This window comes from Anser brachyrhynchus (assembly GCF_964034855.1).
Source record: "Anser brachyrhynchus genome assembly, chromosome: 1".
Taxonomy (NCBI): domain Eukaryota; kingdom Metazoa; phylum Chordata; class Aves; order Anseriformes; family Anatidae; genus Anser; species Anser brachyrhynchus.
In genome coordinates, this window is record NC_137694.1 from 136458615 (window position 1) to 136485748 (window position 27134).

The following is a 27134-nucleotide window of genomic DNA, read 5'->3' on the forward strand; positions in this document are numbered from 1 at the left end:
TCTCTTTTTTCTGCTTTTTCTGAGTGTGCTACCACATCTGAATGTGTCAGGCAGGAATCAAGACCAGAGGCACACGTATGTTTGTAAGATTAACTATTTAAAGCAGAAAGAGATAAAGCAGAGGATCATGAGGAACCTGCCATATTAGAGGGAGAAAAAGCAACACAAGAACTTCAAATGTATCTTTCTGATGTGCTTGAAGACAATGAATACAACAGAGAGAATAATAATTTAGGGGAACTGTGTAAATTACAGGCTTCCTGTCTTCTTCTGATGTGCTACTTTTAATTCAAGTTGAAAAATGTGTCCCCCCAGGAGGTTTGTCTTGTTGCTGAATTTCTGCTCTCTGGCCAAAGAGATCAGGCACCTTTAGCAAAAGAGAAGTCACGTTTCACAACCTTTACACTTACATTTACACTTAGATACAGCACTTGATACTTGCATTTGTTTTAAGTAAAGAAAAGTAAGATACCAACACTCATTTCTTAGATAACTGTAAATCAACATTAGCTCAGTTGATATACATGAAGAGTGGGTGGTTTGTTTTCTTAATGAAAGCCCATACTCTTTGACTACCATCCAGGATACCTATTTTCCACACTAATTACAAACGGTGCCTGAGGTCTGATTCAGTTATTTAGCATTCACATAGCTAAATTAGCGAAAAAGTAGATTTCACTTCCATGCTTTTGATACTCTTCCAACTGGTCTGTGTCCACTTCCTGCTGCAGCATCATTTAGCATCTTTTTAGCATCTTAGATCATTTTTGCATCTTTCCTCTTCTGAACATGGCTGCCCTCAAACTTCCCAGACAATAAACCATTGAAAGAGCATCATCTCTTTATCAGATATTCCGACTTCTGGGCTAGTGATGTTGAAAGAGCATCACAGAACTGCCCAGACGCATTTTCCTATTGTGTCCTCTATAACTTTCTATTTATAGTATACAAAAAAAAAAATAGTTACAATTGTTATGCAATGTTTGAACCATGGGGAGAGTTTATTAAAAAAATTGTCATAAGAATGAATTTGATATGAAGCTGAATAAATAGACAAAAGTGTGTAAACACTGTAACTGACACATTTAAAGACGTGTTTAAAGATGCTGACTGCATTTAAAATGCTACGTTTTGTCACACACACTTTATGAACTTGACTGCTCAAACTGAATTTGCTTACAATACTCCAATCATTGTGATGAATAAAACTGAGAATTAAAGAAGAAAGAATTTATCTTGTAACTGGATATTACAAAGAAGAGTCAGAGATTTTTAGAATAGCTGGAGAGAGTGGGTCATCATGTTTGGGAAAAAAAATATATATATATAAGACAAAGATCTCAGGTATTGACTAAGATAACTATATAAATATACTGTCAGAACACCAGTCTTAGTTGCTTTTGAGTTATGTTTGCTCCATCACTCTTAAAATCAGACTCTTCAGATAGTTCTAGGAAATGAGTCAAATAAGTAAGCTTAAACTGAGTAACATTAAGGCTGACTATAGTACCATCGGACTTAAGTTACCTATGAGTCATTGTACTGTTGACAAAGACAATTTTTGACTTTAGAAAAATAAGCTTAGAAAGACTGCCAAATTCCCTTAACAATTATATTAGACTTTTATAATTCCAAGGAAACCAGTTGTCACAAAAATACAGGAAAAATGTCACTTCTAAAAGGAAAATATATATTAAATACTTCTATGTTTTGTCTTAGAACTTGACTATTATTCCTCTAACATGCATGCCCATACTTGCCCTACGAGCATACTGATAGAAAGGAAGTGCAGTATTTGCAGTTGTTTTTATAGAGAGGAATTGCTTATTATAGAGATAGAGTCTAAACAAGAGGTGTAAATAGACAAGAGCAGTGAGAACAGAGTGGTTTAGTAGAATATATAAAGTCTAAACTATAATCTAGTCATCTACAATTAAAATCAATCTGGCAAGGAGAATTAGAAGATCTGTAAGATAAATTGAAGGTGAGAAGGATAAGAACAGTATAGGAGATAAATCTGGAAAACCTAATTCACAAACAGCACTTTCTTAGTTTTTATTCTTCTAAGCTAAAGACTATTTTGATGCTATGGAGAGACAGTAAATGCAGCCCCTGTGTTTACCAGCAAAGCTGAGTTGAGTATCATTCAACTGCAGCAGAAATTAAACTATAAAGATTGACAAAATAAAGAAATACAAGTTTAAAATAACTGAGAAAGGAAACTGTGTTAGCTTTCGTGGATTTTCACTGTCCAGCCATTCCTTAAATCCTTCCTTATTTCTTATGTCCTAGGTTTATTCACTTACTACTCTTGGAGAATTACAATGTCTGTCAGAATCTACGTGAGCAGTGAAATCTTCAATAAAAGTGAAATTGTTATACGGAGATATTTAAAACATTACTGTAGCTTGGAATAAAGATTGCCCTAAACTTCAACATCTGATTCCTCAATGGCTGTGTGTGTGAAAATTTACACTATTGCCAGGTTTTCTGTGTGATAAGTGTCTAGATGGACACTTTCACAGTTTAGCTGGCATGTTTCATGCTTTGTTTATTCATAAGGAATGTGCTTTGATTCCCTATTCCTAAATTTGTCCCTTTCAGACTGAGATATGTATATTCAGATATCCATCCACAGGTATATATTTCCAGTTTTTAGAGATAATCACCTTCATTATATGGGACTAAGGACTGTATTTTCAATTCTTACAATGAATTGCATTTATAGGGATTGATTTGGCTTTAGTAAATCAAAAAAATTGTGTTATTCATTGTGATTAAGACTGCAGAATCCACTATTAGCAAGTAAGTATTAAATCCTGATTTTGTTTACACTATAAAATAATAGTGTAGGTTAAAAGGTCAAAATAGGTCAAAAGTTAAGTCCAAAATCTTTTTTCTTTCTTTTTTTTTTTTTCTTTAAATGACATAAGAAAATATTCTGATATATTAGATGGAATCTCAGTGCTGTGATCCTTAGGATCTTTATTGATAAGAACTGATAATTTCTTCTAGTCACTATACATATGCATACTTGGAAAGTCTGTGTTTGTATGTGTGTGAGTATAGGTATATATACTTTGAGATAGTCTATCAGTTATCCGGAAGTCATGCATGTCTTATTGACAGGCAGTTGGACTCTGAAAGCTATGTAAATTTGTGGAACACATTTGTCAGCTCACTGCTTTGTTAACAAGTTAGTAGGACTACTTGATGGCCTCACCCTTTCTTGTGCAATTTGTTTTAAAATTGTACTTTTCACATAAAGTGCTTGTCTGTATTAATCAACATCGTTAAAATATGAATAGAAGATATGAAGTTCCTTGGTGCATTAAGAGAAATGGAAAAAAAAATAAATAAATACAAGCAGTGCATGCATTTCCCCTGCAGAATATATATCTATGTCATAAATTCAACTGTACTGGTTTTTGTGGGAAGAAAAGTATTTCATCTAATGCAGTCTTGGAACTGAGGCAAATTACCTGAAATAACTTTCTTGACATGTTACCTTTTGAGGTTTAAATTGCAGTGTCTCAATATAGTCCTGACAAAAGAGACTATTGGTAAGTATTAGTATTTAGTCATTTGAAATAGTCTACGTAAAAGGATAGCGTATTGGTAAATAAGATATCCATTGAAAAGTAATTTGGAGTATAAGCTAGAGTATTGAATTGCACACTGTTCACAAAGAAAATTCTGGTACATTCATATTGTTATTCTGGTCATAATTCCTTTTGTGAAAATAAAAATAAAACAAACCCACTAAAAATGTAGTGAGAGGATAGTTAAATCCAGGGAAAGTAATTGAAGTCCTTGAAGTGAACCAGGCTTCTCTGAGACTAAAATATTTAAATTTGACTGAGGGTCAGCTGAGGAAGTACACTATTGCTACTTTGACATAATAATTTCTGTAAAAGTCTATGCTAAATAATCAAGAAATAAATAATAGTCAAATGATTTCACATTCTATATTTGAATGTATACAACGTACATTTAAAGAAATATTTTTATAAGGATCATGTATTTTTTTTTCACTTCTTTTATCTTAACGTACTTTCTCTAGTCTTTTTTTTTTTCTTTCCCTAAAATGAATATTTTTGTGGTTTAAAAGTTTAAAGGCAATTTACTTCCTTAGCAAAGATTGATCAGAAAAGAAAAAATGTTACTAATAACTGTTAGGACAAACGTTAATGCACTATTATCAATTTAGTTATCCTATGGGTATCAATATTATATTTTTTATTTTTGTTTTTATTATTTTTTTAATCTTGAAAATTAGAATTACAGGTGATTTCGTATGTGTATTGTTTCACCGTCAACAACTCATAAGCATACATTTTATTTTCTTCCTTTACTGAAGAACATTATATATTTCTTCCTCACAGGAGAAACTTGTGCTATAACTGAAATGACAATATGCTGCTTCCTATGAGGGGATTCTGAAGGCTTCTCAAAAACACAGCACAGTGGTAAGTACTAAAAATATAGTCAAAACAATTAAGTTATCTGAAAAATAAATCACAGAGATGAACATCAAGTCTCTTTTGCTAGTGTTCTTAAATTTGTTTGAAATATATATTTGTGATGTATACTTCCAGCTAAAATGCTTATGTGCTGCCATGTGTTCATGGAATAAGACCTGGAATAGAATCCATTCTAAATATTAGTGTTTATTCATGATAAGCATGAATTTTATATTATTTTTCAGTTCTTGAAATATGGAATGTACCTCTATGTGGTTAAAAGATGTTGGATTAAACCTGGATATTGTGACACTGTTAACCAGTAAGGTTTCGGTTTTCCAGGCCATTCTATACCAGATAGAGCTGATGATGTTCAGTTTTCAAAAAATGTTTGGGTTCCAAAGTTCTTGGAACTCTTGGAGTTCTTGGAGTTCTTTAAAAGGGGACATTTAAATAAAGGACTTTGGTTGCTGTTTCATTTTATATTCTGTTTTATATTGTTACCATAAAGACTGATATTTTCTCTCAGTTTATTAGCAACATATGACATAGCATAATTCAATATATAGTGTACGCATAGACACAAATGTACATGTCTATATATGCATAATTATATATATACACATATTTAAACATTCCTATGATATCTATATGATAAATGTGGCACGGATTTAGATTATAAATCTACGCATAGACTATATCTTACTCGTAAAAGAGATCAGATTAATCTATTGCCTTTCTTTCATACCATGCCCGATGCATTGGTTTATAAGGAAGGATGGACATAAACAAATGACCAGAAAAGTTTCTCCGATGACATAGCACTTCCTTCTCACATTATATGTTCTATGAACTTTGAAGCAGATGTGATTTTTTTTTTTTCTGTAATCATTGCCCAAGATGCAGCTTCAATTTAGGATTATCATTCAGTCCTACATTCAAGGAGAAGAAATAATAAGGTATCTGATGTGATAATAGAGTGGTGAATAAGTAATAATTCAAAGTATGACAGAGTAGTTATGAGATATGAGGGTACCATTATGTGAAGTGTAAAAATCAGATGAATAATATAACAGCTTTGAAAACTCATGTGATTTTTGCATCACTGAGCCGTGTTTATTCCAATTTGTTGTAATTTAAATGTAATAAAATAAAACATCTTATGAATAGGAGCCTGTTTAATAGTTTAGCATCCATGCTGATCATGATTGTAGCTGAACTCTTAGTTGTTACAATAATGAACAGTACATATGCATGAGTATGGAACATAGGATTCAGTTACCTATACTCCTCAGAGAACTCATAATATATATAAATATGTATATACATATATATATTTATAACTTTTAGGAAAAGGGAAAGCAAATGATATAAATAATACAAACCTGATATAAAGAAAGCAAAGCTGAAGTAAAAGTCAAAATAATGACTTAGTTTCTTTGTAACTAAAAGTTTATAGCAGTTTTATGTTTTCTTGTACAAAATTAGCCACAGACAAGTTCCAAGAAGGGAGAGAAACTCTCATTTCAAGATCTGTCAGAATATACTGAGATAAATCACAGAAGCTGGGAAGGGTCTGGAGGGGAAACAGAGGGGTAGTGTGATTGTAGTTTTCACTGTTTTCTCAGAATTTTTTTTTGTTTTTGTTTTTGTAAAAATGCAGAGGATTCATGGAGAATGAAAAGAAAGGGAAGCAAGCAACATTAAAACAGAAAAGTGAGATAGAGCCTACTGATGTCTATTTTTTAATTCCAACTTAGGTTTGTGGACATCAGAAGCCAATTGTGTCTTTTGAAAATTTCCTTGTTTGTGAAACAATAATTGGACTATACACAAAAGAAACCAGAATTGTAGAAAGTAAAACTGTAAATCTGCTTCAGATTTATTTCAATTTCTCTGCTTGCTGATATCCTGAAGTGTATGTCACAAGCATATATGTTCAATTGCCAACATTAAGTTACTCCCCAAAAACACAACCAAAATATGCTACTATATGTTAAAGAATTTTCTATTTTGTCTAGAAGAAGGCTATATTCTTATGAGAAGGTTGTCAAGAGACAAACTGAAGTGGATCTGAAGGCTTTCAGAAAAATGATGACCCAAACTAACTCTGAAGATCAGTATTTGCAGCAGATGATAGGGATCCATTTCAATGAACAGAAGAACTGTGAGAGTGATGTGAATCATTTTCAATGTTGTTTCAAAAATAATGGTAGTGACTTTTGCTATATTGTACTTGCATTTAAGAGCAATACAGAAAGGAGTCCCCATGATTTGATCATTTCTACATTTTTCTTCATCATAAACCAGATAAAATTCTTCATCATGAACCAACAATCAGAATGACATTTCTCATGGAAAGAAAAGTGCAATTTATGTTTAGAGTATGCAGCAAGCACTTGCCATGCATAATACGGACATAAACATGAAAGAAAGCAAACAGTCCTCAGATTTTGATCTTACTTCACAGGTAGATGTCTGTTTAAATGGCGTGATTTCATTCTAAAATCCTGACCTGACAGCTGACTGTGCAGATGGAGCCCTGTGGTAGGCCATGGAACGCTGTGCAGTTTCTTTAATGTAGCCACATACTGTCTGATTCTTGATCATGTTCTCAGATTCTGGTCAAGCCTTCTGCCTTGCATCATTTATGATAACAAATGTGAAGGAATAATAAAGCCTTCACATTGAAAGGGAGCTATAAATTGCTCTAATTCTAGACTTAGGAGTTTTAGGAAATGGATCAGTTTTTAATTCTCTGAGGAAAACCAGGGCGCAATAGAACTATCATCCTTAGAGCTGTCAGCTTACTTCAGTCTCTTTTTCAGCTCTCAGGATTCAATGCTGTTGATCAAAATCTTTGCTTTGCTTCCTGTTGTCAGGTTTTACGACCACAATTATCAACATGCTCAGCTGAGTACTCCAAACTCTTGTTAAACAGTACTTTCATCAGATGGTTTGCTCTGAAATATTATCAGTAAATCTAACCTTACAGATTCTATGCAGCAATCTCAATAGGTCCATGACATCACTGATATTGTGGTGTGTGAATTGGAACTGATATACCTTTTTATTATTATTATTATTGCAACATTTAGTTATGTGTTTCAGTGTGACTGATCTAAATTACTTAAATGTATGCACACTCTAGTGATATCCACTAAAACGTGGATTTCTGAATAATCCAAGTGAGCAAGATTTATGCAAATATGAAATAGCAATCACCAAAACTTTCCAGGGGGTTATTTTATTTTATTCTTTTTTTCAGGTGGCAATGCAGTTGGATATATTTAACACCTTTACCTAAAGGTGTTAAAAGTATAATTTCAGTGGTGAGTTCTGATGACAAATAAAATTCCCATGATTTCCTTAAATCTTTAAGAACTATAAACTGCTCTTATATAAGTAACAATTCCATAAATACAATTGATTTTTTAGGCAATTAATCTGAACATTACATTACTTAAAGCAGTGTCCAATGATAATGAAGAACTCAGAATAATGTAATTTCAATGTTATGCAGACCGGATGGCTAACTGGAGTTCACTGAATCATAACATCATCAGCAAGCAAATGAAGGAGAAATAGAAATTAATTACACTGTGTTTTGCATAGGCAGCTCATATGAATGATTAGATTATTATTATTATTTATGTTTTCATGTTAAATGCAAAGAACTGGAGTGCAGATTTTACTATTATTTGGAAAGTTGAAATAGGAAATGTACTGTACTGAGCAACAGAAACCTCTTTTTAAATTATTATTATTTTTAATAAAGAAGAATAGTAAAAGACCTTTGAATATAAGGTCCTAGGGCAAATAAATTACATGCACAAGATTGTTCTTCATGCTGTCAAGGTTCAAAACACACTGCATCTTCATTATTAAGTGATATGATTAAGCAATATCACAACTGTGATAAGTTTTGCTCATTTTTTTTGGGTAACTCAGTGGTATGGTGAAGGAAAACCATCTCCAATATCCTTTGCTAAATACCCCTTTAGGTCTTGGAGTATCAGCTCTAGTTTCTAGAGTAGGAGGCAATGAAATCACATAGAGCCTTATAATTCAGATTAAAATCAAAGAATCATAGAATATCCTGAGTTGAAAGGGACCCACAAGGATCATCAAGTCCAACTCCTGGCTCCACACAGGTCTACCCAAAATGTCGGTTATGAAATCAAGAGACACATTTATAAAACATGGAAAAGTCTCAAATTAAATGGTGTTGTATGTACATATCTGTTTTTTTTTTAATTATTATTTTTATTTATTTTTAATGCACATGTAGCACTATAAGAAACTCAGCAGAAGTACTGCAATTTGGGGAGGAAGTAGGTAGAAAAACAATAATGTGAGAATTTCAAACTTTTGTTTTGGTGATTTTTTCAAGAAATTGTTTAAAGATGAAACCTGTTTGAATAAGACTCATCTGTTTATCAAACAGCGTATCAGGAGAATTAAGCTTGTTGGTTCTTTGAGACAGTTTTGGTTGCTTAAAATCTGTCTTCTGGTGCAATTTTAGGAATCCTGTATTTGTCTGTTAGACTGCCAGCACCACTCCAGAAGGACCAGATCTCCCATAAGTATTACGTTGTATCAGCTAGCCCTAGGTAGAAGGGTTGCATCCTCAAACATACGCACCTACATTACCATGTTCATGTTCTGGATAAGTCCCTAGGGTACATTAACTAAATAAACTAGATCCTTATTGAGTTACTAGACACCTAGCTCACAGGTAGACTACTTCATTTAGATAGAATAAAATAAAATAAAATAAAATAAAATAAAATAAAATAAAATAAAATAAAATAAAATAAAATAAAATAAAATAAAATAAAATAAAATAAAAAATAAATAAAATATCCACTATCTAGAACTTAAATTTGTCCCTAGTTTTTGATCTGAAAACAGATATATGTGTGAGGTACGCAGCAAGCCAATCAAACAAGATGGTGAACATCTGGGTATGTACAGAAAGTTATCTTTGTGTGTCTAGGGAAAACTGTGATTCCTGTGAGCTTTTCAGGTTCCTAGAATATTACCTGGGATTTTTGTGGCTCTGGGCCTCACAGAGCCTTACAATGTAAAAGAGAGGGGCTCCATGAGTTTATGGGCTTCTGAGGTTAATTAGTAAGTAACATGAAGACTATGTGGCTCCTCTTCTGAATATAAATCTTGTGCTAGATACCCATTTTTTGTTGATGTTGTTTGTTTGTTTTTATTTAACTTCACCCCCCTGGAAGTGTATCTTATGGGAAGCAGAGGATTGAAGCAGTCTTCTTAGTCTTAGAGGCACGGACAAGATTGCACATAGGAGTGAATTTGGGAATGTTGTTGTTTCAGAGAAGGCTGAAGGAGAGGAAATAGTCTGCGTTTTGTTTCTGAGAAACTGACTGGATACTTCATTTGATTAAGTGCCTTTAAAAAGCCTAGTATTGTATTGCTTGAGGAAACAATGTAGCATAGTTCTTTAATAGTGAAAAATTACCGAATTATTTCTGTTCTGTTCCGAATACAAGAAATCCACCACAATTATGCTAATCACTGCCCTGAAAACATATTGATACAGGTGTTGAGTGACTAGGGTAAATGATGGTATATTTCTTTCTCTCTCAAATGAAAATAAAATAAAACTCTTTTTTTTTTTTTTTTTTTTTTTGCCAGCAGGAAGTCAAACTATTTGTAGAAATGTCTTAGAATTGAAAATTATTATTTGATTCTGAAGGTAAATTTGTTTGTTTGCACATGTGAATATAATATGCATTTAGATTTGACAGTTTAAATGACAGTTTAGACCCAGACACCTAGTGCTATTGTTCAGCTTTTTTTTTCTATTGACATTGTGCCCAAAATAACTATATGCATCATTTTTTCTATTTAATCTTTTATTATAAGTAATAAGTTTTAATCTGTTATTATAAGTATATAGTGTCTATCTAAAAGGTTCATTACTGAAAAATGACATTTTAAAAAATGACATTTTCTTTCATATATGCTGCTTTGCATTCCTTATTCTTTCCCAAGGACACACACACACACACACACACACACACAAAAAGAGTGAGAGAGAAAGAAAACACAACATGATGTGCAATATTGTTATCCACTATTTGAAATAAAGTTCAGAATTATTGTGTGTAGGTGAAACTACCTAGGTCACATCAAATTTAGATTCCATCTGTTTTCACGTATTTTAGTGTCTTCCTCTCCTGATCAGATATGAACTATCACTATTTTTTTTTTCACCTGGTTGCATCTTCAGTGATAATGATGGAAATCTACCTATCTGTGCTCACAGCATGAATATAGATTTAAAGCTTACACAACTATTCACAGAATGTTATCAAAACCATATAAAATCTTTGTTTTAACATGATTTTAGCAAATAATTGATAAAATTTGTTGCTCAGTTATTACCTTAAAAAATCTGCAACTTTTGTCATTGTAAGAAATTAATAATCTGCAACCAAATATCTGTTCAAATTGAGTTTCAGCTGTCCTGGATGGAAACAAAACTCTTTTAATTGAAACTAAATTGCACATTTAATTTTAGTGTAGCCTGTAGTCACTGGAGCTAATAGAATATAAAAGCTTTTATTGTTTCTATGATTTGAGATTTGTACTTAGCTTTAAAGATATGTAAATGATATTTCCTATGTTATGTCATATCATCATGATTGCTCATGGGTAAAGCTATATCATGACTTTGGTTCAAAAAGATGAAAAGCAAGTACTTGAAAATTTTCCATTAATAATTAGAAATGTAAATATTACTCTGAGCTGCAGTCTACTGTTACTTAAAAATAATGTAATCATAATAAGGTGTTAGTCTTAAGGCCATATATTTAGACTGTATATAGGCAGCCTTTAAAATTCATCTTTTGCATGCAGTGTCCTTGCAAAGAGCATGACTGTCTTAATTAGAAATGTTACTGAAGTGTTTCCTTATTCTGAATTCATAGAATCATTAAGGTTGGAAAAGACCTCCAAGATCATTTGATCCAACAATCCCCTACTACCAATGTCACCCACTAAACCATGTCCCGAAGCACCATGTCCAAACTTTACTTGAAATTTGACTCCAAGTGACTCCACCACTTCCCTGGGCAACCCATTCCAAGACATGACTACTCTTTCTGAGAAGAAATATAACCTAAACCTTCCCTGGTGCAACTTGAAGCCATTCCATCTAGTCCTATACCTAGTTATCTGCGAGATGAGGTTGACAGCCAGTTCACCACAACTTCCTTTCAGGTAGTTGTAGAGAGCAATAAGGTCTCCCCTGAGCCTCCTCTTCTCCAGAATAAACAATCCCAGTTCCCCCAGCCACTTCTCGTAAAACTTGTGTTCCAGACCCTTCACCAGAGCCTTTGCAGCCCTTCTCTGGACACGCTTCAGGGCCCTGATATCCTTCCTGTAGTGAGGGGCCCAAAACTGAACACAGCACTCGAGGTGCGGCCTCACCAGAGCAGAGTACAGGGTGATGATCTCCTCCCTGGCCCTGCTGGCTACACCATTCCTGATACAAGCCAGGATACTGTTGACCTTCTTGGCCACCTGGGCACACTGCTGGCTCATGTTCAGACAAGCATCAATCAACACCTTCGGACCCTTTTCCTCTGCACAGCTTTCCAGCCACTCTGCCCCAAGCCTGTAGCATTGCATGGGGTTGTGGTGACCAAAGTGCAGGATCCAGCTCTTAGCCGTGTTGAACCTCATCCCGTTGGCCATCGATCCATCCTGTCCAGGTCCCTCTGCAGGGCCTTCCTACCCTCCAGCAGATCGACACTTCCCCCCAACTCGGTGTTGTCTGCAAACTTACTGAAGGTGAGCTTAATTCCCTCGTCTAAATCATCAGTAAAGATACTAAAGAGGGTGGGCCCAACACTAACCCTTGGGGAACACCCCTCATGACCAGTCACTAGCTGGATTTCACTCCATTCACCACTACTTTCTGAGCCCGGAAATCCGGTCAGTTTTTAACCCAGCAAAGAGTGGATCTGTCCAAGCCATGGACTGCCAGCTTCTCCAGGAGAATACTGTGGGAGACTGTGTCAAAGGCCTTGCTGAATTCTAGGTAGACCATGTCAACAGGCTTTCCCTCATCCACCAGATGGGTCACCCGGTCATTTAAGGAGACGCGCTTGGTCATGCAGTACTTGTCTTTCATGAACCCATGCTGGCTGGGCCTGATCCCCCCGCTGTCCCACATATGCTATGTGATTGCATTCAAGATGACTTGTTCCATCACCTTTCCTGGCACTGAGTTCAGGCTGACAGGCCTGCAGTTCCCTGGGTCCTCCTTACAATCCTTCTTATAGATGGGCATCACATTAGCAAGTCTCCAGTCATCTGGGACCTATTCAGATGACCATGATTGCTGATAGATGATGGAAAGCAGCCCAGCAATCACATCCGCCAACTCCCTCAGTACCCTTGGGTAGATCCCATCCGGCCCCATGGACTTGTGACAGTCCAGGTGGAGCAGCAGGTCTCTGACTGTTTCCACCTGAACTGTGGGGAATTTCTTCTGCTCCCTGTCCCAGAATTCCAGATCAGGAGATTGAGTACCCCAAGGATAAGTGGTCTGACTAGTAAAGACAGATGTAAAGGAAACATGAATTCCCTTCTTTCATTATAGCTTTTTCTATTTATATTTATATACATACATATATATATAATACATAAATCTTTGTATAAGGCTCTAAAATACATAAATCTTTGTATAAGGCTCTTTGTTTAAGGCTCTAACGAGTTAACTTATTCACTCTTTTTCAGTTTGTCATTCTTCCCTCCAGAAACTTATACACATACACATAGAATGACCTGAAATGTAAATGCAAAACAAAACAAATAAACAAACAAAAAGATGGAAAGTACTTGCAGATATAACAATATAACACATTAATAGGCAAATGAAGCACATCTACTTCATAATTAGTGTTATAAAAGCAAAGATCTATTACCAAAGCTTATTTCCAAGTAAAGTTAATTTTCCCTGCATAGAAAAACACTTGCACTGTATTTATAGATAATTAATATTATCTATTATCTATTATATATAATATAATGTAATATATACAATTATCTGCATGTCAAGGTTTGCTTTTCTGAAGCTGATCAGAATGCTGTCCTAACTCAAGTAGTGGACTTCCCATCACAGAATCACAGAATTAGAGAATGGCCAAGTTTGGAAGGGACCTCTAGAGATCCTCTAGTCTGACCCCCCTGCCAAGCAGGATCACCTAGAGCACATTGTGCTGGATGGCATCCAGACGGGTTTTGAATATCTCCAGAGAAGGAGACTCCACAACCTCTCTGGGCAACCTGCGCCAGTGCTCCATCACCCTCACAGTAAATAAGTGCCTTCTCATATTCAGCCGGAACTTCCTGTGCTACAATTTGTGCCTGTTGCCTCTCTTCCTTTCGCTGGGCACAACTGAAAATACCATCCTCTTGACACCCTTCCCTCAGACATTTATACATATTGATGAGGTCTCCCCTCAGTCTTCTCTTTTCCAGGCTAGACAGGCCCGGTTCTCTCAGCCTGTCCTTGTATGACAGGTGCTTCAGTCCTCTAATCATCTTCATAGCCCTCCTCTGGACTCTCTTCAGTAGCTCTATGTCCCCCTTGTACTGGGGAACCCAGAACTGGACACAGTACTCCAGGTGTGGCCTCACCAGGGCTGAGTAGAGGGGGAGGATCAGCTCCCTTGACCTGCTGGCAGCACTCTTTCTAATGCACCCCAGGATACTGTTGGCCTTCTTGGCCACAAGGGCACATTGCTGACTCATGGTCAGCCTGCTGTCCACGAGGACTCCCAGGTCCCTCTCTGCAGAGCTGCTCTCCAGCAGGTCACCCCGCAGCCTGTACTGGTGTTTTGGGTTATTCCTCCTTAGGTGTAGGACCCTGCACTTGCCCTTGTTGAACTTCATGAGGTTCTTCTTGGCCCAACCCTCCAGCCTGTCTAGGTCCCTCTGAATGGAAGCACAGCCCTCTGGGGTATCAGCCACTCCTCCCATCTTTGTGTTGTCAGCAAACTTGCTGAGGGTGCACTCCTTTCCACCACTGAGGTCGTTGATGAATACGTTGAACAACACTGGAAACAGTTCTGACCCCTGTGGGACACTGCTAGCTACAGGCCTCCAACTAGATTCCGCACCATTAAGCACAACCCTCTGAGCTCTGCTATTCAGCCAATTACCAATCTACCTCGCTGTCCACTCATCTAGACTGCACTTCCTGAGCTTGCTTATGAGGATGTTATGGGAGACAGTGTCAAAAGCCTTGCTGAAGTCAAGGTAGACCACATCCACCACTCTCCCCTCATCTACCCAGCCAGTAATCTCATCATAGAAGGATAGCAGATTGGTCAAAAATGACTTCCCCTTGTTGAATCCATGTTATTCTATGCCTGATCACCTTGAGATGACCTCCAGGATGAGCTGTTCCAAGGATGATCCTTTCCAGGGATGGAGATCAGTCTGACTGGCCTGTAGTTACCTGGGTCCTCCTTCTTGCCCTTTTTTAAGACTGGTGTGACATTGGCTTTCTTCCTTTTACACTGGGATACTTCCCCGAATTTCTTTGGGGAAATAAAGTTATCTGTAGATATGAAATTCATGTTATTTGATCCAAGTACTTTGGTTTTCTTGATTTTAGAGAATCATATATATATCACTGACAGGAGAAAAAACAAACAAACAAACAAACAAAAACAAACAAACAAAAAAAAAACGTAAATTCAAGATTTTGGCAGAGTAATTAAGCACTACTAAGATAATTATTAAAATTTGAAAATCTATACATATGACAATACTTCTAAAGAAATTTGTCTACTCTGCAATGCTTGCTAATTAATATCACATCATAGCATAAACTGACCATAAACAAACTTTAATTTAGCTAACATTCAGTTTTTAAAATATTTGTTTCAAATACTCCTTTTTTTCTTTTTTTTTCTTTTTTTTCCTAGAAAATGCAAGCTATCCTTGGGGATTTATAAGTCTTTTATTTTTCATTTGAATGACAGTTGATTGGCTTATTTCAGTGACATTGAAAGAAGTGGATGATGCTCAAGTCTTCTAAGATGGTAACATACATATTTAACAAATTGATTGGAAGGCTATTTTACCAAAAATGTACTTGTAAATATTTTTTCTCGGTGCTTCTGATATGCCAGTTGTGAGTGAAAAATACTATTGACTTTGTATATCCCAGTCTTCTCAATATATTTGCTTTTAGACTAAGGAGTAGTTTATTTGAGTAACAGTGTCACATATCAATATCTTTTTTTTTCTTTTTCTGTTTGACCATCAGGAAATCTGAGCACTGACACATGGAGGAGGCAGGTTTTGAATACCTGTGGCGGTGCTGAATACCTGCTGTGTATCCTGATCTAGGTGGCCCCACAAGAACAGGGGGACTCAGATCAGATGTTTTGTGTTTGTTATGATTATGTTCTGGACTGAAAGAAAACATTGTTTATTATTATTATTATTATTATTATTATTTGTTATTATTCATTATTATTATTATTATTATCATTTTTTTTCAAGTGATTTCTAGTTAAAAACAAACTAGGGTTCATCTGATAAGGAGCTTTTTTTGTGTGTGAAAATTTATTTAAATTCTTAGCTGCACATATATAAAGAAAATATAGAAATAACTCAGAGTTTGTGGTGGTACTAACCTTTTATTTTGGAAATATGAAATATTTAATCAACGTTGTCAGAATATGACAACAACACTTAAAATGTTTAATATTACCAATGTAGACCTGATGTACAGAGAGAAAAGAATCTTGGTGACAGAGTTTAGGAAAAATAATTGTTACAAATACATTGAAATAGTTATAAGATTTAAATATACCAGGAAATCAGTGCCAGAGAAATAATGAATGAAGAATACTGTATACTCCAGTGCATATGAGAGACAATAATATTTTTTTCTTATTTTTTTTTAAAAAAAGGTGGTTAACAACTTGCCAAAGTGATAGTTATATCATCCGTTTGAGAATCAGACTTCAAGGAGAGTAGCAGCAAACAAAAGCAAAAATTATATTTGATTTTTCGTTTTCTAGCAATCAGTAAAATTACTGATGAAAACACATATGTACGCGTTCCCACCACTTTAAAAATAAATAATTATATAGAGCATTAAGCAAGTTCTTTAGATGATAGATCTCTCCCTCTCATGCCAAAGAAGGCATTATAGAAGGAATTATTTTGAAGAATAAAAGTGTAAGTCAGATCAGACAGGAATTACTGACATATCTCCAGTATGAGGTAGAATAATCTTCTCCTCTGTCAAACAGATTTAATTGTCTGCCCTGACCTCCATCTGTTCAATTAATTGACTGCATTAGTTTGTGGCAGATATTTTTGGTTGGTATTATGTTTTATTAGTGGGATTTCTTAAGATGATATAATAGTAGCACACAGGAAGCTGTAACTCCTGCCATGTGACAAGGTACATTTTTTTCAATCCTAACCTAAATCAGTTGACCACGGGCAGGAAAAATATATCAGTTCTTCCTAGTCAACTTGGCAGCTGCAAATTGTATTCTCATCTATTGTTTCTTCAATATCATCCCATGTGGGAATGATAAAAAAAAAAAAAAAAAAAAAAAAAAAACACTTTATAAAATAAATGAAATCAATTACCTTTACAATATAAAAATAAATTCTACATATATATCTTTCTTTATATATTCTACATATGTAAAGAGAATAAGAGAAGGTAGGAAAAAATGACAAGGGAGAAGAAAAGATCTGTAGGAAAGAATTGTGACTTAGCGAAAAGAACAAACTAATGGAGTGCACTCTGTGAGAAAGGTTTGAGAATTAGACATGGGACTGAGAAGGCCATGTGCAAAAGAGGAAAAAGATGGAAGATATTTTGATAAGAGGACACATTTTGAATCATGACAGACCAGTCTAGGAAAGATCATAGAAGCAATGAATATTCTGTGTTGTAAGGGACCCACTAGGACCATTTAGTCTAAATTCTGGCTCCACATAGAACCACTCAAAAATCAAACCATATGTCTGAGAGTGTTGTGCAAATGCTTCTTGAACTCCAACAGGCTCAGTACCATGACCAGTTCCCTGGGGAGCCTGTTGCAGTGCCTAGTCACCCTTTGTTCTTCAGCTAAGTGAAGAACCTTTTCTTGACATCCTACCTGAACTTCTCCTGTCACATCTTTATATTGTTCCTTCAAGTCCTGTCACTGTCCCCAGAGAGCAGAGATCAGTGCCTTGATCCACTCCCCTTGTGATGAATCCATAGGTCAGATTCTCAGTCTGACTTAAATCAAATGACCTCAGCCGCTCTTCATACGTCTTTCCCTCTAGACCCTTCACCATCTTTGTTGCCTTCCTTTGGATGCTCTCTAATACTTTTATATCCTTCTTAGATTGTGGCACCCAAAACTGCACAGTCCTTGAGGTGAGGCTGCACCAGCACAGAGTAGAGATGGACGAGACAGTGTAGTATAATGTTTTGTCATAATATCATATTGTTAAAAAAATATTTTTCCTCGTTGTTGAATTGTTTCTTAATTATGAAATGTACTAGTGTATCTGCTCACCTTCTGTTCTCTTTTCTCAGCTGTGATCAGAACTTTATACTATCTATGAATCCACAGTACAGCTACCGTGAATATTGCTACGTATATGTGTTTTGTGGTCAAAGAAATCTGTGAAAAATCATATGATTCACTTCTCCATCTGTTTGCAACTTTGACAGTACTCATAGTTTTGCTTTCCTGTGGAAATAGAGTGTGCTAAATAGTATAATGATAATGATGTTTCATATGTCGTGTTAGAAAGTCATTCATAAATAGTACTTACTGTATCAAAAAGATCGTTGGAAACAATTCATAAAAGAGTTATATTTTCTATCTGAGAAATATAAGCATAATAACTATAAATTTCTAACATAATTCTATTTTTCCTCAAACCTATCAGTTTTATGTTAGGTGTAGATGGTGAAAATGAACTGATTACCTTGTTCACTGAGATGTGTCTTTGCTTCAGGGAGGATACCATGCAGTAGTTTTGTTGTTGTTGTTGCTTTTCTGAAATAACACACAGGAGGATTTTGGGAGGGAGAGTTAGTACTGAAGGATAAAAAGAATGGAAGGTTATGAGAGAAAATAGCTGAAGGTTAGTCTAAATTCTGTGTACTGAATCTCTTACCAATGCATGCCACATCATTTTTAATTTACCACCAGTAGAACTAGTCAAAGAACAATTCTAAAAATTAGAAACTGAAAGCAGAATATGCTCTTTCTGATTTTATTCATGATAATTTGATTCATGTATGAAAATAACAGGAAAATTACAACTTTTCTTAATACTGTATGTCATGGTCATGGGGATAACTATATATTGGTAAGAGGTAAGAGAAGAAATCATAGTTCTGTATTTCAGCTGTACTTGTACTCCTTACACATAACCATCAGAATGTTTTTATGGTGGCTGGGTTCAACATGTTTTTAATGTCAAATACTTATGTTACAGTAAGAGGAGTTGCTGCCTGAAGTGTATGCTTCTGTTTATGACAGAATATCTAAATTTTTCACATCTGAGCGAGAAGAACATGAGCTTCACCGATGAGCTTAGTTTAGAGGAGGTATATTCTCATTGTGGTAGGCAAAGATGGAACCTTTCCAGTAATGGGAGTGGCAAGGTGAGCAAGGAGGAGAAATGTCAATTTCAACATTCTCTGATCATGCCTGGGCATTGGCTGAAAAGTAACGCTGTGCCTGGAAGTTTGCTAACAACCACACAGAATGAATGCTTTGGTAGGACAGTGCTGTAGCCCATGTTCTAGCCCCGTTTAGTTTGCTGCTTACACCTAAATTCCAGTGCTACTGCAGTTGTCTGAGAACAAAGATCTATATCCTTAACCGGAGTTCCCTATGTTAATATCATGCTTAATTTTTAGGGGTCCAAATTACAAAATAGAATTCAAGTTCTTAAGTCAACTAATGAGAAGATCACACTTCATTGTGAATTCAGCATAAGCAGGACATTAAGCAGATTATATGTCATAGACTTTCTTTTGCGTGGATTCTTAAGCTCATTGTTTGATGGAGAGAGTGGAAGGCAGCAGACAGCATAGGAACGGTTGTCTTGCTCTTGTCTCCTAGATCTAGTGATTCTGGTGACCCCATCCTGTATAACACTCTGTGGAGACTTGAACTGCTGAGGCAAGCTGTCTCTCCTCTTAAAGATAAGAGGCTCAACCCAGCATTTGCCAGAAGAAAGACGACTAAGTTAGAAAGAAAGCAGCACAGGAACAGAAGTTGGAAGACATTCTTCCCATCTGTTTGTGAATTTGTCTACTTTCTAGCAAATACAAAATTTAAGGGGAAGAGTAAGTGAGAAAAAGTGATGATGTGATAGCACTGTAAAAATAATCCTGAGTCCCAATTTCATTTTCAGAGTGCTTCATGAAATGACTCTACCACAAATGGTATTAAGGCTTGCTTGAAAGAGAGAATATCTATCTCGTGGAGTTTCAGCTTTATGAGGCTGCAAAGTCATAGCTTTCTCATAGTTCAAAGGTGAAATTCCCAGGGTAAAAGTCTTTGAATTTAGGATTAAAAAGGCTGCACATAGTCTTCACAACCATCCCAGCCTTATTTGAAATCTAATGCTTGTAACACTAAAGTTGGGAGGTGTGGGTTTAAACTTCTTCAGGTTAATGAGGGTAGTCACTCAACTCTCCCATTTCTAAGATGAGCACATAATTATGACATTATCATATAAATGAAGACAGTATTACCACCTGGTAACTGAACTAGGTAATACAATGAAAATATCATGCCTGTGTCTCCCGTATATTTCAGTTTTATGAATGTGTGTAATAGAGCATCAACTGTTTTTCTGCTGTATAATGTATTAGGGTAGAGAGAGCTATGTGTTCAGCCAGATTAAATTGCTTTTCTCACCCTGTTTTTGGTAATTATAATACTTGTAATGTTTCTTCTTCCTGGACTGGAATGCCACTAGGAAGATATCAAATTCTAATCATTAAATAGTCTCAAGAGATCAAATTGCCTAACAATTGGTCTCAGTCCCTTTCTCAATTAGTCCAACATGGGTTTTAGATTCTTGCATCCTTGAAAAGGACACACATGTAGGCTTAATGGAGAAGACAGAAAGCGCCCTGATTCATAGGTAGAACAAAAAAAAATAAAAAAAAGATTCCCTCAGGAATTTTCCCTTTTAGTCATTTGACCTTACTTACTGGAGAGAAGTCAGACCCATTCAGGAATGTTTATTTTCTGTGTCTTGAAGTGGTAGTAGGTGATGATCTTTGATATATGTGAGGTTTTATTTGAATTATAAAGGTTAATTCTACAAACCTAAGAAATGCATAAAATAATGATTTTTGTATGAACCTCTTTCATTTTTATTTATTTTTTTTATATCCATAATTCTAAATTTTACTGAAGGCATAAGAAATTTTACTCTACAGGAGATTTTTTCAATAAAGAAACTCAGAGCTGAACATCCTCTTTCAGATCATGACCTTTTCTTTTGGAATAAGACATCTGAATTTCCTAAAACAGAGGTGGCAAAAAGAAATAGAGAGACCCATAGGGCACAACATTTCTTTTACAAGGTCATAACAGAAGTAAGAGCTGGAAAATAAGTCAGCAGCCATGCTAGACTGTACTGATTATATTTTTGTACATTTCCCTGAATATATATACTTGAGGAATAATATTTTCTTAGACTTTGTAATCATAATTAGACAAAGACTAACAAATAAATTAAATGTACGTTGTGATCAATGCCTATGGTCATATTTCAAGCATTGGACTCCTTCTGAACAAAAAAGACTTAGTACCCTGTCACACTGCCTTGCAATAACGTTTCATGTTGTTATATATTTTTTCATGACTATGTATTTTTTATGACTTCTCTTAAATTCTAGCTTCAAGCATTTGAATAGCTAGTGTCAATTCAGTCATAAGAAGCTTAAATTCATGTCATGAATAGTCAAATTTTGACCTGAATAAAACACACATGGAATTTTGGCATAATTAGTAACTTAAAGAGTTTAAACAGTTTATACCTTGTATTTTTTTTCAATGTGTTGAAACGATCTTTTTTTGTCACTCCATTGGCGTAATTGATGATTCATTTATTTGCAATCTTTACCAACTTATTTCAAGAAGCAGATAAAATCATGAGAATCGCCTACCCATTAAAATTTCTCCATGCTTGTGTGTAATAGCACTTAAAAATACAGTATAAATATCAATGGAAGAAGTCAAACTGTCTTAACTGGACATGTCCTGTTAGCTTTGGGTCCTCCTGGGTACAATAGTTTTTATCATTTTACATACAGGGAAAAAATAAGGAAAGACCATATCTGTGATTGTTCAACAACAGCTTTTTATAACTAAATCCAAATGCCTATTTTTTTTTGTATCACTACTGTTATTATTATTTTGTGTCACTAAATTTTTAAATCCGCAAAAGACTATTAATTGTGAATTAATGAGGGATGCATTAGAATGCGATGTAAAAGTCAAATGACAGTATTGTGAATTACTAAAAAGCCCCTCCAATCCCTATTATCTGATGAACTTCTGTGACTGAACAGCAGTCTAATCACACTGACATATAGCTTGGTTGATCCATTAATAAGTGTAGATATGTTGTTCAAAATTCTTCAATTGATTTCAGCAATTTCTTGTCCATACTGAGGTTTATAACACTGAGTTAGGGTTATTGTAAAGTTTGGAATTTATTTATTTATTTATTTATTTATTTATTTATTTATTTATTGGCAGTATTTGTGATGTAACAAGTGAATAATTACAATATTCTCCTGGTTCTCAGCAATTAACATAGTAAGTGCATCACTAAAGTCTATTCTTATCTAGTTCATCACAAATATATGTCTAAGATGCATAATTTTCTGTTACCCAATTACACTTCTTTCCAGTCAGAGGTAGGCCCAGAAATGGTATTTGCTTTTATTCCATGCAGTAATTAACAAGGGAAAAAATGATCACACATTTGAAAAGAAAGTCACCATGTTATCAGTATGGGATGAAAGGAAACATGCTTTTACTGCAACCCACCACTCATTTCACTAGCACCTAGTTTGGAAGTGATGTCTTCAAAAGTCCCAGCAGCTATTACCATTAGTAAATAAAGAAGATAAGTTACATTTCTTCCTGTAGACTCAGCATGTAAAGGTGTATTAAATAGTTGACTGGATGAATATAGATATGCATCTAACTTTTTGTCATAATATCTAAGACATTCTTACATGCATACATTTTTCTACTTAAGATTAATCTAATGGCAATTTCTGATTATCTGTTTACCTCCTCCAAAAATTTTAAGGATGTACATAGCAACATCAGCTAGTTCATGAACAGCTGGAATATCTTCTCCCTTATGTCTTGATATTTTTACAGATTTTTTTTTCCATGTGTCGTTCTATGTGTTTAAATGTGTATGTGTGAAATTGACTGGGTGAAAATGGCAATTTCCCTAGTTAAATTAAATCTTTGCACTGGTTGGCAAAGGCTGTGGGTCAGGCTGTTATGGATCAGACTGTGGGGTTGAGATAACTAGTTATATTATTTGTCTTAGCCAGCAGTGTGTTTCTTTATGCATTCAATATCCTTAAAATCAAAATTTCTCATTCATTTCCGATTCATGCATGCAATGAATCAGAAACACAAACATTATTTGATCGGCTCCGGGGCAGACACGTTCTGCAACGGAGCAGGGGATTGAGGTGGGCAGGGTTTTTTTTCCAGCATTGAGGCCACTCAAGGCAGCCGAGGAAGCCACCAGGACCCGCCAGGGCCTGGCAGCCCTCGCAAGGGAGGCTGACAAGGCATGGGTGGAGCCAGCAGCGCCCCCTCCTTGGCCGTAAAAAGACAGCCCCTAGGGACTGCAAGGGACCAGGAGAGCTGTGGACAGGACGGGCAAACAGGGCATGGCGTGGCAGTCAGGGCGGGGCGCGGCAGTGCACACCACAGGGTGAGCAGGGAGGGCAGGGTGCCTCACTGCTGTTTTCCAACGGTCTTTTCCAACAGTGGTTGTAACCTGCTCGTGAAGAGCCCAGCCATGGTATCCACCTGGCAGAAAGCCATGGCCTCCACATCTCTTGCGGCCTCTCCAGCCACAGTCACCGATGTGGCTACACAGACAGAGGTCTCGGAGAAACACACAGTCGTCCAGGTCTTGGGCTGCAGGGTGTGCCCGAGTCTTCTGTCAGTGTCTGACAGCAGCAGCAGTGGGTGTGCCTGTGGGAGGTGTGCCCAGCTTGAAGAATTGCTCAGCCTGGTGGGGAAGCTTCATGAGGAGGTGAGTAGGCTGAGGAACATCAGGGAGTCAGAGAGGGAAATTGACTGGTGGAAGCATACTCTACCCACCCTGAGACAGACTCATGAGCCTGCCACAACACAAGTAACAAAGGTTCCCTTATCCCACCAGGCAGCCACTACACAAAAGACAAAAGTTCCCCCATCCTGCCAGGCAGTAGGAGGGGGCCAAGATCAAGGTGCGGAATGGAAGCAAGTTTCCGCTCGGGGTGGTAGGCGAGCCCTCTCTCTGCCGACCTCACCTTCCCCTCTACCCTTACGTAACAGGTATGAGGCTCTAGAACATGACAGTAAAAACGATATAGATGAAAGCCCATCCCAGTTGGAAGGAGTGCCTAAGGCAAGGCAACCCCCCCCTCCCCCCCACCCTCCCATCACTACATCTTCTATCAAGAAAGAAAGAAGTGTTATCGTCATGGGGGACTCCCTTCTGAAAGGGACAGAGGGCCCAATTTGCCAACCAGACCCAACCCACAAGGAAGTCTGCTGCCTCCCTGGGGCTTGGGTAAGAGACATTGCCAGGAAAGTCACTCACCTGGTACAGCCCTCTGACTACTACCTGCTACTGGTTTTTCAGGCTGGTAATGATGAAGTAGCAAGGAAAAGTCGGAGAGCAATCAAAAGGGACTTTAGGGCTTGGGAGCATCTGGTTAAAGGATCAGCGGCACAGGTCGTGTTTCCCTCTGTCCTTCTGATAGGAGGGATCAGTGTTGAGAGGCAGTCGGCTCATCAATACATGGCTCTGAGACTGGTGAAACTGGCAGAACTTTGTGTTTTTTTGATCAAGGGAAGGTCTACGCAACACCAGGCCTGTTGGCACCAGATGGGATGCACCTCTCTCAGAGGGGGAAAAGGATTTTTGCCCAGGAGTTAGCGGGGCTGACAGATAGGGCTTTAAACTAAAGTCAAAGGGTGAAAGGGATAAAACCAGGCCCACCAGTGATAAGCTAAGGGATGGCATGCTAGAATCAGAGGGACTGTGTGCTACTGAGATCCTTTGGTCTGCTCCACAAGGTGCTATGTAGAATGAGGCACATTTGAAGTGCTTCTACACAAAAGCACGCAGTATGAGGAATAAACTAGATGAGTTAAAAGTCTTGGCCCAGTCCCAGAGCTACAACATCATTGGCATAAGCGAATCCTGGTGGGATGAGTCCTGTGACTGGTGTGTTGCAATAGATGGTTACAGGCTCCTCAGAAGGGACAGGCAGGGCAGGCAAGGCAGTGGGGTGGTGATGTACGTGAAGGAGGGGCGATGTCAAAGTTGAGAGCCTCTGGGTAAGGATTAAGGGATGAACAAAGAGGATGTTGTTGTGGGAGTCTAATACAGACCACCCGGCCAGGATGATGACACCAATGAATTATTCTCTGAGGAACTAAGATACCTTGAGATCAACTGCCCTTGTCCTTATGGGGGACTTCAACTTGTCAGACATCAACTGGGATTACCATATGGCTGACATGAGCAGGTCCACAAGGTTCCTAAAGTTCCAATGATAACTTCCTGGTGCAGGTGCTAAGGGAGCCAACTAGGAAAGGTGCCCTCCTAGATCTGTTGCTGGAGAACGGAGAGGGTCTTGTGGGAGACGTGGCAATTGGCGGCCATCTCAGTCATAGTGACCATGAAGTGGTTGAGTTTAAAATTTTTGGTGACAGGAGGAAAACTGCCACCAAAACTTCAGCCCTGATATGGGGAGAGCAGACTTCAGGCTGCTCAGGGATCTAGTTAGCAAGGTCCACTGGGAAACTGCTTTTGAAGGTTTTGGCATCCATCAGTGCTGGTCAGTCTTTAAGCACTGCCTCCTAAAAGCACAGGATCAGGCAATTCCAAAATATCGGAAGTCAAGCAGGCAGGGCGGAAGGCTGGCCTGGCTGACCAAGGAACTTCTGCTGGAGCTTAAGCAGAAAAAGAAAGTGTATGGCTGCTGGAAGCAGGGTCAGGCAATGTGGAAGGAATACAGGGATGCCATTCATGTTTGTAGGGAGAAAATTTGTGCGGCCAAAGCCCAATTGGAGTTGAAGCTGACCGGGTCTGTGCGAGACAATAAAAAGTGTTGGTTTTTTTTTTGTTTGTTTGTTTGTTTATTTTTTTGTTTTTTAAATATGTGAACAGAAAAAGGAGGACCAAATAAAACATAGGTCTGCTTCTTGATGGGGAAGGTCACCTCACAGACAAAGACATAGGCAAAACAGAGACGTTTAATGCCTTCTTTGCCTATATCTTCAATGGTGATCGTGGGCTTTGGGACCCAGGGTTCCCTGAGCTGGAGGACTGTGATGGTGGGAATGATAAACTCCCAACTGACCCTGAAAGTGTGCGGGATTTGCTGCTCCACCTGGATCCACACAAGTCCATGGGTCTGGATGGGATTCATCCCAGGGTGCTTAAAGAGCTGGCTGACGTCATTGCAGGACCTCTCTCAATTATTTTTCAATGGTCTTGGGAATCTGGAAAGGTCCCAGTAGACTGGAAGCTGGCAAATGTTGTGCCAATTTTCAAGAAGGGTAAGAAAGAAGACCCTAGCAATTACAGGCCTGTCATTCTCATGTCAGTGCCTGGTAAAATTACGGAGAAGATTATTCTTGAAGTTATTGAAGCACCCCTGGGGGCAACGCAGTCATTGGTCCCAGACAAAATGGGTTCACAAGGAGTAGGTCCTGTTTTGCTAACTTGATTTCCTTTTTTGAGAAGATCACCCATCTAGTCGATCAAGGGAAACCAGCTGACATAATCTTTTTGGATTTCAGTAAAGCTTTTGACAGTTTCCCATAGGATCCTACTGGACAAAGTGTCCAGCATACAGCTAAACAAAAACACCACATGATGGGTGAACAATTGGCTGATGGACAGGGCTCAAAGGGTTGTGGTAAATGGGGCTGCATCAGGCTGGCGGACGGTCCCTAGCGGGGTCCCCCGGGGCTCCATTTTAGGGCCAGTCCTCTTCAATGTTTTTATAAATGATTTGGATGTAGGACTAGAAGGCGTTTTGAGAATATTTGTTGATGATACTAAACTTAGAGGAGCTGTTGACTCTGTTGAGGGTGGAAAGACCTTGCAGAGAGATCTGGACAGATGGGAGAGTTGGGCAATCACCAACTGCATTAAGTTTAACAAGAGGAAGTGCCGGGTCCTGCACCTGGGACGGGGCAACCCTGGCTATACGTACAGACTGGGTGATGAGACACTGGAGAGCAGCCCAGCAGAGAGGGACCTGGGCATTGTGGTTGATAGCAAGACGAATGTGAGCCAGCAGTGTGCCCTGGCAGCCAGGAGGGCCAACCATATCCTGGGATG

At 37.4% G+C, this 27134-nt stretch overlaps 1 protein-coding gene across 16 annotated transcripts in view; it reads left to right on the forward strand.

Moving 5' to 3' along the window:
• NLGN4X (neuroligin 4 X-linked) overlaps positions 1-27134 on the forward strand; it is a 194871-nt gene that overhangs the window by 33309 nt on the left and 134428 nt on the right. For 5 of the 16 annotated variants that reach the window (XM_080586808.1, XM_080586799.1, XM_080586804.1 and 2 more), the window contains one exon: positions 4386-4469. The gene's annotated coding sequence lies outside the window, so the exon portion shown is untranslated. Of the gene's footprint in view, positions 1-4385; positions 4470-6933; positions 7011-7731; positions 7796-15442; positions 15560-15786; positions 23823-27134 lie in introns of all 16 variants that reach the window. The other 11 variants (XM_080586802.1, XM_080586800.1, XM_080586807.1 and 8 more) reach the window with 7 other exon arrangements.